This window comes from Saimiri boliviensis, chromosome 5, assembly GCF_048565385.1.
Source record: "Saimiri boliviensis isolate mSaiBol1 chromosome 5, mSaiBol1.pri, whole genome shotgun sequence".
NCBI lineage: Eukaryota > Metazoa > Chordata > Mammalia > Primates > Cebidae > Saimiri > Saimiri boliviensis.
This window is the reverse complement of record NC_133453.1, coordinates 93,331,114-93,345,174: the sequence shown is the minus strand read 5'-3', so window position 1 is coordinate 93,345,174 and position 14,061 is coordinate 93,331,114.

Below are 14,061 nucleotides of genomic sequence, written 5' to 3'. Positions count from 1 at the left end.
GGATGTTGCATGTTAAGTAGAATATCTAGAAACATAAAAGGCTTTCACCTAATTTTGCTCAATGTAATTTTGTTCTTCAAATTTAAAAGAGAAATATCCACATTAAACATGCAAACGGGCATTTGGAAGTGATTTCTATCTCTGATTTTCTTTTTTTTAAATCTATTTTACCGTCTTTAAGCTGAAAAATGTAAAAGAAGCAGATAATAGTTTAATTTATTATTAGGGTAATTACTGCCTGGCCTTCCAGGGTTACGTCTATGTTAGTTGTAAGTAGAAAGCCATCTAACATATATTTTACTTTGCATACTATTCTAACTGATCAGCAAATACCTCATCATCATCTAAGAGAAGCCATTTAAAACATTCTTATTCTGATAAAAGAATATTATAACCTATGAGACCCTAAAAACTAAAGTAGTGCTTAAGCTGCAATAGACACGTAATAGTAAAGACATGTTTCTTTGATTGTCCTCTTTTGGTTATTAATAGATATAGACTCTACTTTCTTACATTGCTGTGAACCCGAGTCCTAGTCAACTGATAAAAGAAAAAGGTAGATTATAAGCTGTAGGAAACATTTGAATTCAAAGATTTTGATATCTTTTGAGTTGAATCATTAATATGCATAAATCAAATGCTTACTCAGAACTTAGAAGAGGGTTTGTTCTGTTGTTTTTGTTAAGGAAACATAATGTTATCTATATATTTTGTTTTAGCTTATTTGTTCTTTCCTATTTAATAAAAATATTTACTGTGTTTCTCATAGGCCAACCACTATTTTAACTACTGGGGATATGAACAAAACTAATAGTTATTGATCTTATGAATTTAACTTCTGAAATGGCTACACAATAAACAACAACAAATCATGAATATATATTTGATTGGATTGGTGGATTTTGATAAATGCAATAGGGAAAAGTAAAGTGAAATAAGAATAGGAAGTTCCAGGTTGAGGGTCAGGTAGCCATTGGTCACTTTATAAGGATCATCAAGGAAGGCCTCACTGAGGTAACATTTAAACCAGAAACCTGTGGAAAATAAGGGAGGGAAACAGATAGATATCTAGAGACAAAATTCCAGGAGAAGAAACAATAAATAAAAAGGCCTTGAAGTGAAGATTTCTGGGAAGATCAAGGAACAGGAAAGAGACCAATGTTTTTGGAGCAGGCTCAGAATCAACACAGCAAGTGAAATGAGAAATATAATAGTATAATACCACATAGGGACATTATAAAGGTGTTGGATTTTACTCTGATTAAGAAACACACTACTGAAAAGTTTTTAAACAAAAAGTAACTGATTAATTTTCATCCTGATCACTTTAACTACCATATTGAAACTTGGCTACAGTGAGCAGTGATTGCAATAAGATTAATTTACAAGACCTTTGCAACTATGTAGGCAAAAAATATTGCTGGCTTAGACCAAGCTGGTATAGCAATGGACATAATGAGAAATGGTTGGACTTTGAATATTTAAAAATAAAAGCTAATAGGATTTGCTGCTGGATAAGTATTGAGCATGAGAGCAAGACAGAATGAAGAAAACATGCATATATTTTAGCCCAAGCAACTGAAAAATAAAAATGAATTGCCATTTACTAAGTTGAGAATCACTGCTGCCAGAGCAACTTTGAGATGGGTGAACAGGCATTAGAAGTCTGGCTTTATTTATGATAGATTTGAGATGCTTTATCAAAACCCAGATGAGTATTTTAGGCAGAGAGTTGAATATGTAAGACTGAAGTTCAGGATGCCTATTGCTCATGGACCTTGCAGCATATGAAGTATGTAAAGCCATAGGATTAGATAAAATATAAGGTTTAGGTCTTGGAGACTTTGTTGAGTTTGAGTAGATGAGAAAGAATTAGCAAAGGAGATCGGGAAGGTATAAACATCAGCCAAGATGACTTCAAGAAGACATAATGTCCTAGAAACCGTGTGTGGAGGGTACTGTTAGATGGAGACAGTGATTAGCTGTGTGTCAAAATATTGTTGATAGTTCTTTTCAAGTTAGGAACAAAGAATTAATCATTGGGTTTAGTAATATGGAATGTCAAAGTAAACCACATAGACATTTGTTTACAGGAAGAGTATCTAAAATGCATTTATTCCCTATAATATAAGTATGAAAGAAATATAAATATATAGATTATGTATATAATTTATACATTTCCTAATAAATTCTGAGCACTTAAATCAGTGTCTGGCACATAGGAGATGTTCAATAAACATTTGGCATTTTTTTTTTATTTTAATGAATCAGATTAGGAAGAATTGCTAAAAGAAAATGAAGGTGGGGAAAAGAATAAAATTATCTTCACTGTGTTTTTATTTAAAGCCAGGATTGGCTTTAACTAAATGGGTATACTTTACAGTACATACACACACACACACACACACACACACACACACACACACACACACAGTCTTTGCTTTTTCATTTTTATAGGAAAAAGTAATAAATTATTCAGGAAAAGAAAAATGTGTTCCATGGATGTCTTAGAATCCTAGAAACTAATATTACTACACAAAATTCTTCAGTGACTTTTTTTAGATATATGACAATGCCAATGCTTTCATCATTCGTTATTAAATGATAAAACTGGATTCCTCCTCACAAGTTTGAAATTAATATTTTGGTTACGGTTGCACAGGTAATTTATTTATGCAGTCTTCACTTGGCAATGTTAAAAAAGAAAAGACTAAAAAGGGGAAAACGCCTGTTATCCTACTCAAATTCTGTAAAAAGAAAGAACACCCAGAAACTATTACTTAAACACTGTGAACTCTTCGTATAAAGCATACATATGCTTAGAGGAAGATTAAATTAGAAAGCATGTAGTTTTAAAAAACAGACTTAGTCGTTCTGTCTTTCATTTACTTAATAATCATTGAACACCTAATACGTGACAAGTATAATTCAGGATACGGAAGGCAAAGTCTCAGTAGCAAACTCTGCAAGTTGCCTATACCATCAACTGTTCCTCCTTGCTACAAAACCTTTATTTCTTTAAAGGGGGCGGACAATATGTCCAGTCCACAATACACGTCATTCCAAACTCTCTTGCAATAAAAGTGAAGTTTGCCATGTAATTCTCACTGTAGTGTAAGAGGATGTAAGATATAAGTGAAGTTTTTTAGGTATTTTAGGGGAATTTGTTGTCATCCCCCAAACCTTCTTTCTTTTCTTCCTTTCTTCTTCGTTTTTATTAAGTCAGGTCTGTGAATGTAATACCTAGAGGTGGATAGGAGACCGGGAGGTGAAGAAGTGGTCACTGAGCAATGAGGATGAGGATGGAGACCTACATGCTGCGGGAATGGATCAATTCCCGTTGGTGCTAAGCTGTAGTACTTGTCCTGGACTGCCTACTCCTGGAATTCCGGTTTCATGAGAAAACAACAACAACAACAAAAAAAAAACAAAAAAAAAAAACACAAAACACCTTTACCCGCGTCAGTTTTCATTTATTAGATTTAATGATTTAAGCATATGCTGTCTTAAACACTGTCACAGCATAGTAGGGGAAAATGCAGGTGAATAAGTAATTATGCTTCAAGGTTATAAGATGAACAAAAGAAGTCCGCACAAACATGAAACAGCACAGAAGGAATGAACAAACTGTGCCTGGTGGGCATGAGAAAACATGTAACTTAATTGTGATTTAAACAAAGCCTTACAGCAGGAGTAGTCATTAACCTGAAAAAGGCAGGAAAGGGCATTATTGGCAGAGAAAACAGCATAACACAAAATGATGGAGTTTTAAAACAGAAAGGTGTATTGCATGCTTTATTCTGATGTGTTTGGGAGTGGAGTAAGAGTTGGTTATTATTAAGAGTTCAGGCAGGAAGGGAGGCAAAAGTAAAAAGATGAGGGGTCTTAGTGGGCCTATGTTATGGTGGTTGGACTTTGGAGGAAGTGGGAAATCACTAGAGGATTGTAAGCAGGGACTGACATTATCAATTTGTGTTTTAGATAGAGCTGGCAGCAATGTGGAGTATGAAACATAAGTGCCATCTCCCTTTCTTCCACATCCACCAAAATGATATTGAATAAAATCCAAATATGCGGAAACGAAGGGATAAATACTGTCGTCAAGTATATGAAACATTTATGAGAAGGATGCTCAGCAGTTGTTCTGAGTGTCTGTGACAGACCAAACACAAAGGAATACACTCGAATAAAAGCAGTAGAGAGTTGAGTTGGACCTTTAGCAAAAACATCTCAACTGAGGGCTGCCCTGGAAAGGGATACTACCAGAATGGGCTGATACGGGCAATTGGAAAGTTTCCCTCCTTATAAAGCTGTGAGAAATAAAAAGAGCTATCAGCTCTGGAGAATTTTTAGACATTCACTTCCCTGAGAGTGAGGAGTATGGTAAACTATGCTTTGGATGCACGTTAGATTAATTGTGTTATGATCTCTAAAGTCTAGAAGTGAAATATCCTATCTATCACCACCCCTAACAAAAACCCTCAACTACTTAGAATTTAGGCAAATAAAATGCTTATCAGTTGCATTCATGACTACTTACGAATATCACGAATTAAATGGTTATTTATACTAAGAGAAATCAACATTGATCAACAATAATATATATCCCAAATTACTATGGGAACTATTGTGAATTTATTCTCCACAATAGTTCCCATAGTAATTTGGGATATATATTTTTGTTTCCTGCTTTATGGCTTTCTGTTTTACTTGCTAAAAGAGTTCTATGCTCTAATACATTTGGTAAATGTGGCTACAAAATGTTAAACAAATTCGTTCATTGCAAAACACCTAAAAGTCTTCAATGTTCAATACAAGATATGAATCTTGTATCATATATGTAATAATTTTATCCAAGATTTTATTTAAGAGGATGACAAAATATGCTTTGATCCAAATGTATTTGACCATGGAACTCCATTTTTATAAATGCAGCTATAAGCTTTTCAGAAAAAAATATGCTTTATATAAAAAGATGGTGTTTACAGATTTGAAAAAGTATAATAGGAACTTTTTTTAGTTATGCTTGAGGCACAAAACTAACATATGCTGGGTAATGTTCTATACATTTTACTCTTAATTTCCAATCTATATTATAGTATATTATTTCAGGAAAATAAGGAAGGTCATTTTTTCATTCGCTCACTTCTAATAAACAACTATAGATTACATCGCTGCTGAGGTTATTATGGAACTTATCTTTCAAGCTAAGATCTATTTATGACCAAAATAGAGTACTAAAGTTATAAATATTAATTTATTAAAAATAATTTTTATATTTGGTAGACTTATAAGTGATTCTATTCATAACTATTTAGGAAATAATATTTTTAAATGGCAAACCAGATAGGATGCTGGGAAAGCAGGTATAAAATGGGAAATCATGGGCAGGAGAAAATATCTAGTCAAATTAATTCAAGGCCTTTGACAAATGAGTTCAATACTCCTATCAGCTTTGCCTTTCATTCTTCCATACAACGTTCTGCCACACCAGATAAACTGGATTCCTTGGCCTCCCTCATAGAGATCACTGGCCTCCTCGCTTCCACTAATGTCTTTCTCTTTGCCTGACTTTTTTTGTGTTTGTTTTTGCAAAACAAAATTTCTCTAATTCTTTCATGCACAAATGCTACCTTCTTGACATCTTTTATTTCCCCATACCCTCTATTAACAATTGAGATGTCTTCTAAAATTTGCTATACTAGTTTAAGCAACTAACAGGGCTTATTCTACTGGCATTCTACTGTAGAAATTAATGCAATTATTTTAAATTCTATGTTAAATCAAGGCCCGCTTGAGAATAAAAATGTTTATGTATTTGGTATATCAAGGTATTTTGTATCACATATATTCTTTTGAATTTTAGGTGATAAATATTTAAGTTCGAATGTGTTTATGGAAGAATGAATGAATGAATTCTGGAATTCTAATGAATATTAGAACTAGATTTTGCCTTACCATTGATTTTTACTATTTCCATTCTTTAGGTGTTAGCTCAGGGCTGAGACAAAGAATGGACAAGTAAAAGTTTTACAAAAAAAGATGAACTGAATAACAGACATATGTTTCAGACCATTACCGAATTTATAGAAGACCAAACATTCATGACAAAATTTAAGATTAAAAATCTACTCTCTGAACACTGACATAATATAAAATGCCTATCATGGGAGACCTATTTCTTCTCAGATTTGGTTTGTTTGTTTACCTTTGCATTATTGCTGTTAAATTGACTAAGTCTAGAGTTTAAAAAGCCAGCAGCATTTATAAGATCTACAGTTAGTAGATACAACCTGGTGGTTTTGCATCTACACATTCTCTAAACGTATACTTTTTCAGCAATTGCTACGTTTACATGGATCTTTCAAACCAGTCGTGGACATATACATTAAAGTAATACATGTAAAGGAGTTACTATGTTAAAAATAAGAATTTGCGTAGTAAAGTGAGAGCATATTAGAATATGTTTAACTGGTCAGAGAGGACAAGTCAAATTTTCCTTCAGCAATTATAAGCATTTAAGATCTGAAGAAATAGCATGAGTTAACAAGCAGAAATTTAAGGAAGAGTATTCTGTCTGGGGAAGGAGCATGTGTTCTGTGATGATTAAGAGTGTCCAGAGTTTAAAAAACTGACAAAAGCCAAATGAGGATGGAACATCAGAAGAGCCTTCAGTGCCATCGTACTTCTTTGGGCCTGTCAAAATGGTGAAGTCAACAATCCAAGTGAAGTATATAAAGGGATCAGGCTTAGGGTAGTGTTTCTAAAATATCACACTTTCTGAGAGGTGAAGTTATGTGTAATCCCTCAGTCCAAAATGGTGCCTTGCACTTCATAAGAATTATTTTGCACATGAAAATGAGAAAATAAAATTATGAAGTTTATTATAGGAAATGTACAAATGAATTAACATTTTCCCCCTTTTCTATGGCAAACCAAATGGATTTCAGGAGCATAAAGACACCTGCCATTTGTAATTTTCTTAAATGCTGAAATGTTGTATGTTAGAAAATACATAATCAGCATTTTTGGTCTTGACTTCTATTGAATGGATATTTTTTTCTGACGAACTCTCAACATTTCTCCCTTTCACTCACTGCCACTTGCTTTATCCATGCATAAACACCTCACTAACGGCATAGCACACATCCATTTCATTTAGTTTCCTGCCAGAAGCTTTCAGATTAAGTACTAGAGGTCAATCTTACCTTGTATCTATCTACCATAGGCTGTGCTAAGAGCCAGGGATATAGCAGAAAATACAATAATTCCCTTGTTTTCAGGAAGTGTTTTTTTAAGATGAAGGAAACAGACATTAAACAAGTTAATAACAACAAAGATACTTTCTGAGCATAAAAAATGCTATGAAAATAAAAATATAATAAAAATGAGGGTTTACTTCTTTGTGGGGATGGCTTCCTTAATTACAATGTTTAGGGTCAAATAACAAGTGCAGTACCGAAATATCTTCTTCATGCCTCTGTGGAAAGAACACAGCTCCACATTTCAACAGTTCAGTGTAGGTTTTAATATTTTTTATTTGGTTTGGGTTTTTGTGCTATCTATACAAAATGCGTAAGAAGCATGAAATCCTCTAACATATAACCAAATAATATTAAAATTTTTTTACTAGAAATGTGATATGTTTTGCCAGTGAGGAACGCTATTTCTAAAATGTCAAGTTTAAGTTAGATTATCCAGCTGGCTCGTCAGCCCCAGACAGTGCAGCTTTCAGGGTCACTTGGTCCTCTCATTATCCTGCAATTTTTGAGGAATTATACTACTGCTGGATGAACTTCACAGTCAGGATGGATTAACCAGATCAGAGAAAGTAAGACTCACTCTAAATGCTAAATGAAATTGAAACTTTTCTCAGGGAGAAAGGCAAGGGTAAAAAAGTAAGAGCAGGGGGAAAGAGAACAAGTGGGAGAAGAAGAGAGGGGAGACGAGAAAAAGTAATTGAGAAAAGCAATAGAGAGAAAGGAAAGAAGAAGAGCCAATGAGAGAACAGAGAGTGAGAACAAGGCAGAGAACAGAGAGAGAGACAGCAAGTGGGAGAACAAAGACAGGAGAGAGCACACTCTCATTGGAGAGCCAGCTACCTGTGAGGAGCATGGAAAGTGGCCACTTGCTGTGCTTGGCTACTGCCCAGGGAAGGCAGGTGCTTCTTCTCAGCATGATTGCCCCAGGGTTTCAGGACCTTACTCTTTCTACTTCTATTGTCATGCTTCATGCAAAATGGGGGAAAAATTCCTTTATGATTATTTAGAACTCCAGCCAGGACTTTCACCAACAAAGCCATACGTAAGGGCACGTTAAAGTCACAGTGTTCTTCACAGAGGGCACGTTCAATCCATGTTCTGGAGTAACTGACTAAACTTAAGATAGAGTCTAGAATTTTAACTGTAGTCACCTCTACATCTACTGTGTTCATGGAGAGTGGCTGGGATATTACTAGAAATCTCATTTTGGTTCTCCTTTCCTCCAGCCAAAAGTGAATAGATAAATAAATGAACAAATAAATAAAATAACAAATGAAACTGCTTTATAATGTGGTTTGACAAACAACAGTATCACCCTTCTCTTCAGGATCATTATTCGGTACCTCTTTGCGAATCAATCCAGAGCCATTTCACCTTTCCAGAGTAAGCGTACTTCTGGAACTGTGCTGTTTAGAGTGATACAGATGAAGATGATAGGATACAAGTTAGTCAACCTTTCTGGAACTCAGTATCTTCAACTATACAATGAGAACAATATAGTGATAATGAGTCCTACCTCACAGGACTCATAGAAATATTAAATGAGGTTATCTGCATGAACATATCATACCACACATATAGTCAATGAATATTAGTCCCTAGGCAGTTCTGGACTGGGCAGGGCTTGGGGTTGTAAGAGACATCAATAGAGTGAGAGCAAACATTCAGTTGAGTTGGGCAGGTCAGACTTAAATAGGAAATACAATGTTTATCTTTTGTATGCCAAGTTTGTGTAATATATCATTTCATATACTGGTACTCAAGAAAATCAAGAGACTAAACATATTTATGGAGGAAAAGAAAAAGAGACATTCATAATGAAGATTGAGAAGGAGCTGAAAGAAAAGGTAATAGAAACATTAGAAAAGTCAAGAGAAAAAGTATTTTAAGCAAGACAGGTTAATAATTGCCAGTGCTATTGCTTAAGAACTGAATGAAGTCCCTTTCATATACTGACAAGAACAAGATCATAGTAAATCTTTTCAGAAGCTGTTGGAGTGGAGTGGTGAAGTGATAGTCTGCTTTGCTTTGCTTTTAGAAACGGATAGGAAAAAAAAAATGAATGGAAGATCATGAATAGAGAACATTTCAAAAGTTTGGCCATAAGGAAAAGGAGGAAAAATCCATGTTTGGAGAGAAACTTGAAGTGATTTGTTGCATACAATGTGTGCTCCAAACCTTTGATAAGCAGCAGAAAAGACCCCCAAGGAGGTCCACGTCCTAATCTCCTGGAACCTGTAAATATCTTACCTTAGAGGACAAAAGGGATTTCACAGGTGTGATTAAAGTTACAGGCCTTGAAAGGGGAGATTATCGTGGATTACCCAGGCAGATATATTCTAATTATATAAGTTCTTAATTTCCCAGCTGTGGTCAGCAAGAGAAGGCTTAGAGAGATGCAGTGTCTCACTTTGAAGATGGAGAAAGAGAACCATAAGCAAAAAAAAAAATACAGGTTGCCTCTAGAAGCTGGAAAGGCAAGGTCATGGTTTCTTGCCTAGAGCATCCAGAAAAGAACTCAATCCTGCCCACACCTTGATTTCAGACTAGTGAGACTCATGTTGGATGTTTGACCTACAGAGCAGATAGATAATTAAATTTGTGTTGTTTTAAGCCAGTAAACCTGTAGTAATGTTCTATGGCAACCAGAGAAAACTAGTCCAAAATCTATCTTTGCCTCTTGGCTCACAGTCTCTCTTCTGGTTTGGTGGTTCCATGTGACTAAATTTCAGCAAATGCACAGAAAAGTAAAATCAAGGCTGGCACAGTGGCTCATGCCTGTAATCCCAGCACTTTGGGAGCCAAGGTGGGTGCATCTCCTATGGTCAGGAGTCAGCCTGACAAATATGGTGAAACTCCGTTGCAGTGAGCCAAGGTCATATCACTGCACTCCAGCCTGGGTGACAGAGCAAGTCTCTGTTTCAAAAAAAAAGTGAAATCGGTATCTCAGGACTGGTCCCTAAAAGATCTCATGAGCTTCTTCACAGTCTTTCTTTTTCCTCATTTGCTTCCAGTTGCAGATAATTAAATGATTTTCTTTCCCAGTATTATAAAGTGACAACCACAGGATGGAGAGATACCTGTATAGAGATACCTGTATAGAACCTGATTGGATGAACTCTGTCATAATAAAAAGTTAACCTTTATTGTGTTAAGTACCCATATGGTGAGATTTTGGCAGGTATTTTTACAATAGGCATTATTCCTCTGAATAATACAAACTTTATTGTTTACTTTTAAAGTTATTAGTAGATTTGCTGTATTTGAATGCTAATGAAATGAAGCCAGTAAACAGGGCAACATTCAAAATAGAGATAGAGAATGAGTGAGAAGGAGAAGCCAGTAAGCTATTAAAAGTAATGGCAAAAACTGCAGTGACTTTTGAACCAATCTAATAGTAGAGCTAAGATCTAGAGCACAAGCAATGGGAATATTCTAGCGGGAGAGGAAAGAAAAAATTAGGTGTAAATGAGGGTAACTCTTAAAGTTGCAGTGTTAGAAAATTTAGAAATAGTCTTTTATATCTGATAACTCCCAATTTTTCTCTGAAGTACTAAAAGCTTTTGTTGGCGAGGTGGAGAATGGTTTGGTCAGAGATGGCACTGGAGTTTTTCTTTATAGGTTTTAATGGACTGTAAAATGACAAAACATAATGTTTGGCATAGGAATTACTGAGCTGAAGAGCCGTGTGTCATTTACCCATTTACCCATTCCAGATGATTTTCCAGCTTTCTCTGCAATGCTCTGAGCCTCAGGAGGTGGACGTCTATGGACTGAATTATCTAGGTTCCCATAACCTCGATTTGAGTTTCCCAAATGGAGGTGCCATAGGAGAAAGGAAGAAAGGAAGAAAGGAAGAAAGGAAGAAAGGAAGGAGAGGAGAGGAGAGGAGAGGAAGAGGCAGGGAGGGAGGAAGGGAGCAAGAGAGAAAAAAAGAGAAAGAAGGAAATAAAGAAAAGAAAGAAAGAAAAAAAGAAAGAGAAAGGGAGGGAAAGAGAGAGGGAAGGAAGGAAGGGAGTGAGAGAGAGAGAGGGAGGGAGGACAAAAGAAAGAAGAAAGAAGAAAGAAAGGAAAGAAAGGAAGAAAGAAAGAAAAAGAAAAGAAAGAAGGGAAGGATCCCTAACCCTGCCTCTGTATCTTCCTGTTTTGCCTTGATTCTATCAGTGATTGCCTTCCAGTTACTTCTTCTGTCAGATGATCCTTCACTCATGGCCCCAATCTCTCTCTAAACTCTAGCAACAAGTTTCATTCTTTTTTACTCTTCAAATCTAGGAGGCATAGAAGTTTCTCATTATTGTTATGCCCAAGATGCTTTCCTTTTATCATTGACTTATTTTACCCTACCCACACCTATGTAAGTAGATCCATCATTAAAACCTCCTTAGTTAAAATCCTGGTTTAAATTCCTGGTGCACCACCAATTTCCTGCTAAGGCCCATACTCTGCATTGAAGGTCAACGTAATCATGGTTTTATCCTGAGTGAGGTATGAAGACTTGGGAACATTTTGAGTTCTGCAACTAATTAGATGTGTGACTTTGAACAAGTCATACAACTCTCTGTGTTTCAGTGTATTCATCTTTAAATAAGATAATTGCACTATTGAATCATTTCAGAGGTCCTCAGTATTTTGAAAAGCATTTAGTGTGTTAGTCATTTTTACATTGGTTATTTCAATTCTTTATTAACTGGGTGAGTCAAGGATGTTTCCTTTTCTCACATCACAGAATCTTTTATGCCAAGCAATTCTTAAAAATTCATTTCCTGGAGATTATTTTTTACTCTCTTTTAAATGCACTTCTCTCTATCTATAGATCGATAGCTATAGATATATACATGTATACATATATATATATACACATACATACATATATATTTAGATGGATTCATATCACTGTAGGTAAACTTTCTTTGTTTCAATGACTTTAATTTTTATATATTAGAACTTCTGGATATTTGCTACAATTTTTTAAAGAAATAATTTCAGTTGCATAAATAGAGTTACCAAGATCTTTCTTTAGCACTATAGATTAGATATTACATGAGCAACAATAACAATCTTTAAAAGATCATATTTACTTATCTACTTTTAATAAATAAAATATTTAATACTAAATAAAAAGACAAAGAAGAGATTCTGAATATGCTCTCACAAATCTATTTTGTTTTACAAGTATTTAGAATTTGTAAAGTATTCATTGCTTACTAGCTAGTCATTTTCAGCAATTGGAAATAAGTGTTTAATTATAAACATCTTTTTCTACAATTTTGTTTGGTTAAAAAGAGCCAGTTGGATACTCTTATTTATTACTCTGTACTTTCACTCTTAAGTTGGCTTGAGAAATTTTGAGTACATAATGTAAAGCAACTTTTCAAAGAAAGTGTATTATTTTTCTGAACCGTAACTTAGTATTAGCATAACTTACTATATTACAATTACTTTTTACTTTTGAATTTTTAGTCTTCAATATTTCTATGATTTACCTAGAATGCACAGGTCCCTAAAAATCATATTAAATCCACTGCCATTCCCTGCCTTCTTAACATTTTAATTATATGTTTATTTCAACATCAATAGTAGCATTGGGAAAAAAAGAAAAAAATCCACAGCAGCTCATATTATGCCTAGAAAATGTTAATGAAAAAGAAATGGTATAATAGTAGCCACTATTATCCTATAATGGTAGGAAGGTTTTAGGAGCTAATTCAAAAAGTTTTAGAGTGAATGAATCATGCCGTTTCTATCATCACTATGTAGCAACTCTTATTGCCTCATTTTTGAAACTTGAACTATTTCTCTGATCTAGAACTTAATGGCCCACAATCATTAAGATGATGATAATTTTACGGATACACTGTATCATCTAAATAAGTGTGGATTATTCCACAAGGGCAGAGGCTATCTATGGTAAGATGTTCACTACATAAACTCATCTCAGTAATGCTTATTTTTTTTATTTTCTGTCCTGGATTTTATGTACTTTGAAGGCAGGGATAATTTCATATCTGCTGTTGAATATTTAACAAAATCATTTCACCTACTATTATTGAAATCAGTAATTTCATAGAAATTTCTTCAAATAATAAGAAACCAAGGTCCAAGAAATCATATAACCTTTCTAAGTCTTGTAAGTAATTTTTAGCGTGGCAGACGCTAGGTCTCCTAACTTACAGACTGATTTATTCCTTGGCTCTCTTTTCACTTTCTTGGAACTTCTCTGTGAACTTTCTACATCTTTCCTTTTGCCTTGAATCTGCTTAACTAATGAATATATATATATATGTGTGTGTGTGTGTGTGTGTGTGTGTGTGTGTGTGTGTGTCTGTGTGTATAAAATAATCCTAATAACTAATAAATATGTGTATTACAAACACATTTATACATTTGTAATGATCATGTTTGTATATATAATAAATATATGTGTATACATATATACACATGTATATACGTATGTATATATACACATATATAGTGAATATATATGTGTCTACACACACATATATTTATTATTTATTAGGTAGAATGTAGGAAGTTTATAGGGAAGTTCCAAGAAAGTGACTGAGGCAAGGAATAAATCAGTCTGTAAATCAGGAGACCTGGAGTCAGCTATCCTACTAATACAGACATATATACATGTACACACACACACAAACACACGTACATACACACTTTTAAAAGTCAGTAGCAATTCCTAAAAATCTCAAAGAAAAACTTTGCCAGAACAATTTTCCATTTCTAGTACTATTGTCAAGAGAATACCGTCAAAGTTAGGTTTTTTTATGTTCTTGTTCAATCCTTG